We start from the raw sequence: 4,571 nt of genomic DNA, 5'->3' as shown, positions 1-4,571 counted from the left end.
TTTTTTTTTTTTTTTTTTTGTCTCCTATGTAACAGATCAAGAGACCAGAGTTCTAGGTTCTGCAATTCCTCTTCTGCCTGTCTAATACTGGGCAAATACAGATCTTCTATGAGATTTAGTTTCCTTATTTACAAACATTAGTTTCGCAGGCATTTATCAAGTACTCCTTATGTAATACACGCTGTGCAGAGACTTGTAAAAGGAGGATAATAATGCTGCCCTGCTTACGCCACATAATCACTGCAAGATAAAGTGCCCAAATGCTCCATCTAGCTCCAAAGGTTGATAATGATCTCATTCTAAAGAGTCATGTGAATGAAAGCTTTTCATAGACTGTTAAGTGTGCTGCAAATACTCGCGATGGAGATGGAGGTGATGAGGACGATGATGGTGACGATGAACAGGAGGGAGAGGATGCTGTGAATAGTAACTGTGCTGTTTTTAGTAAAGTGTTGATGCTGCTCTTTTAGACTCAATAAGGATTTCAAAGAGGCAAAGAAAACTTTTATGGGCATGGGAATAAAATAGGAAATAGAGATTTTTGCTTAGGTCTGATAGAAGGTTACGCACGGAGCCTACAGCATACATGAAAACGTTGTGCTTGAGTTCTCAGATCAGATTCCCCAGAGATCTCTACCACATGCGACAATAATGTTTTTCTTAACACATTTTACAGACAAGATTCCAGTCAGAGTTAGACAGAAACTCAGATATCTAAGAGCCTACTGAATTATTTATAATTTTTTAAACTGCCCATTGAAATTTACAGGATAAAATTTTTTCAGAGCACTTCACTGGAAAAAAATATCCCAGGACGGATTAGCTGCCTGCTATGGTTTGAATCTGTCCCTCAAAGAACATGTGCTGGGAACTTAATCCCCTGGGCAATAATATTCGGAGGTGGGGCTTAATGGGAGGTATACGAGTCATGAGGGCTCCACTTTCGTGAATGGATTAGCGCCACTTATGAAAGTACTTCAGGCTGTTAGTTCAGTCCTTCTTGCTTTCTCGCATGTGTGCTCTCTTGCCCTTCCACCTTCCACCATGGGGTGATGCAGCAAGAAGGCCCTCGCCAGATGCAGCCCCTTGATCTTAGACTTCCCAGCCTCCGGAATCATGAGCAAAATAATCTTCTATTCTTTATAAACTATCCAGTCTGTGATATTCTGTTGTAGCAACACAAAATGGACTAAGACACTGTCCGTCACATACTGAGCATTATTTTTAGCACATTGGGCACTCTTTGCCATAAAAGATAAAAATGAGCATTTGACACTCTCTACCAGTTTGCTCCTTGAGTTAAATAATATTAAAATCTAGGGTTTAGGAAATATTACCACTCTCTTTTTTATTTTACACATGATGTCTACACAGCTTTAAAAAGAATCTGAGTCATTAAACTCTATTAATATCATTCTTGAAATAAGCATCCTTGAGATTTCTGAATTTCTAAATTAGACAGCTATATGTATATCATATCATGATTTACACTAAAGCTGAGATTTAGTACTCTACAGCCAAATATTTATTTCATTTTTTGTAATAATGTGTCATTGTGTGTTTTATCCAGACAACCAGTCTGGATAAAAAAATCTAAAATAAGAGTTCAAAATGATTTGAATAGATGCAAATCCAAATGCTTTGTTTTAAATGCTTTGTTTTAAATCTAATCTAAAATAAGAGTTCAAAATGATTTGAATAGATGCAAATCCAAATGCTTTGTTTTAAATCCATTTCCTGTTGCTGCTGTGTATTATTCTACTTCTGTTGCTTATAACAAAATACCTGGAACTGGATGATTCATAAATAAAACAAAATTTATTGTTTACAGTTTCAGAGACTGGGAAGTCCAAAGTCCAGGGAACACATCTGGTGGTGGCAACAGTGACCCAGGGATCTCACCTTGCAAGATGGTGGAGGCACAGAGAGACCCACCTCCTCATTCATTCTCCTTTTAAAGCCCTCAAACCATGCCCATGACCACCATTTTAAATCCATTCACTATGGCATGGTCCTACAATCTAATCACTTCTTCAAGTCCCCATCTTTGAATTACCATAATAGGATTTCCCACATTCTTAACACTGTCACAGTGGGGGTCAAACTTTGGGGGGACACTCAATCCAAGGCATGCTGTAACAAATTACCACAGACCTACTATCTTAAAACAATATAAATTTATTCCTACAGTTCTGGAGTTCAGAAGTCCAAAATCAGTTTCCCAGCTTAAGTCAAGGTGTTGGCAGGGTCGGTTCCTTCTGGAAGCTCTGAGGGGACAATAGATTTCCTTGCCTTTTTCAGCTTCTAGTGGTCATCTCTATTCCCTGGCTTGTGACCTCTTCCTCCATCTTCAAAGTCTGCCTCCATCATATCACCTTCTCTTTTTCTGTAGTCATATTGTTACAGCATGTTACAGCCATGTTACAGCAAACTGTCAAGGAGAGGCAGGACACTGAGGCTTGTAGCAGGAAGCAGAGTTTATTTGTGCCGGCAACAGCTCAGGGACTCACGTCACAAAGGCTGAGCCCCAAACGCAGTGGGGCTGTCTCTCTTATATTGTTATACTTCTGGTTTTTACAGTAGGGTAAAGAGGTGACCTTATATGGTTATAACTTTAGTTTAGGTGGGAAAAGTTCTGGGTCTGCTAGCTATTGCAGCATGGTGGGAAAGTCAAATGTTGCATCAGCCATTGCAGCAGAGTGGGGCACAGTCGGGCATATATGATAGCAGGACAGGATGCAGTCAGGAGAGCAGCCAGGAGAACGTGGGTGCCTTAGAATGTCTAACGGAGTTCAGGACATGCTACCCCAAAATATAGCACGTTGGCATTTGAGAACACAGAAGAAGCAGGAGGCCACTCTTGCATTCCTCCCACACTTCTAACCCAAAGCTGATCATAAAGCCTTGGAAGAATTTTCTGATCTTCCTCTGAAACGGGTCATAAAAGCCTCATTCAAGAGGTGCCCTCCCTATACCTGGAGAAAAGTAGCCAAAGACATAGAGATGCCAGGGAGGATCTGAACAAACAGGCCTTGCTACGTTACCCCAGTTTATTACCATTCGATTACACTCTCTTTATCCAATCCTACTTCTGCACGACTGTCCACTCTTCATTCAACCTAAGCATAAAAGCACACAGGTTTTCCTGTTCCTCTGAGTCTTCATTTCCTTACAGTCTCCCATGTCATGTACAACTTATTAAATAAATAAACGTGTATGCTTTTCTCAGGTTAATCTGTTTTTTGTTACAGGGGCCTCAACCATGAAGCTAGTAATAGGTGAGGAAAATCCTTTTTCTCTACATCTCCCTCTGCCTCCCTGTTAAAAGGATACTTATGATAATGTTTAGGGCCTCTGGGATAATCTTCTGATCGCAAGATACTTAATTTAATCACATTTGCAAAGTCCCCTTTGCCATACAAATTAATAGCCACAGGTTCTGAGCATTAGGATGTTGATATCTTGGGGGTCATTATTCTGCTCACCACACAAGTGAATCACTCATTAAGGTGGGGCTTATATAGACCTCACCCAGATTTTCTACCATGTGAAAATAATAAACACCTTTTGATTTCAAGTCTTGATTTGTTTATCACAGTGACTTCTATGGAGAACTTTAACTAGAGCAGCTGACATTCAAGATCATGAGGCAGGAAAGAATAAAAGAAAAAAAAAGTACTAACTAAAAACATCTCACTACACATCTCTCAGATTAATTGAGGGAAAGGTAGTCTCATATCCAAAAGAATCTGTTGCTTGCCCTCTATCGCCATCTCTTTAATTAAAATCACCCTCAAAGCCAATGGGAGTCAGCCTGTGTTGAAAAACTTCAAAAATAAAACAAAAGACACTCAATAGAGACGTATTAGTTCCTTGTTCAAGTGGTTGCCGTGGGAACAATTTTCTTTTAGTTTTTGATACTAACATAATATGAAAAATCAAATCAGAGATCTGATTCAGAACAATTACCTAAAAAAAAAAGCTCAATTTTCCAGGAGTAACTAATTCCTGGAACTTGAGATGCATCCTCAAATATCTAGACGGAGTGTGTATGATAAGATTAGTATGTAGAATGCTCTTAAAGAGTATTCAAAAAGAGCCCTTGATGAACTGATTGGTGTGAACAACAGAGCCATTAAACCTTGTTAGGGAAATACTAACCTATCAGAAGAGAAACCTTAACTTGACCTTGAAGTGAGGATTACAAGGTAAGGAGAGTTTGATCCTTCCAACATTTAGGATCTCATCTATTAAGCAACAGGGGTGGGGAGGTAAAAAAGAATGGGAAGGGAGGGGGTGAAGGAATCTGACCTCAACGATCCCTGTGGGTTTGGAACCCTTAGATCCACTAAGTACTGATATGCAAAGACCCCACGTGGAAAAGGAAAAACAGTTGAGGATTGCCACGTCAGTTCAATGAAAAGGCAAGGGTTTGTACTGTTTGTAATAATGAGGATTGTCACATTTCCACTTTCGAAAAAGAGAAGGGCATTAAAGCATTGCGGGGCCGGCCCAGTGGCGCACTGCGCTAGTGCGCTGCTTGGGAAGCGCGGTGGCGCTCCCGCCGAGGG

The 4,571-nt window shown here is 40.1% G+C and overlaps 1 pseudogene; it reads left to right on the top strand.

Annotated features, from left to right (window-relative positions):
* Positions 1 to 360: 360 nt before the first annotated feature.
* LOC103609582 overlaps positions 361 to 4,571 on the top strand; it is a 28,686-nt pseudogene continuing 24,475 nt past the window's right edge.

This window comes from Galeopterus variegatus, unplaced genomic scaffold, assembly GCF_000696425.1.
Source record: "Galeopterus variegatus unplaced genomic scaffold, G_variegatus-3.0.2 Scaffold9814, whole genome shotgun sequence".
NCBI lineage: Eukaryota > Metazoa > Chordata > Mammalia > Dermoptera > Cynocephalidae > Galeopterus > Galeopterus variegatus.
This window is presented reverse-complemented; position numbering and strand designations above follow the sequence as displayed.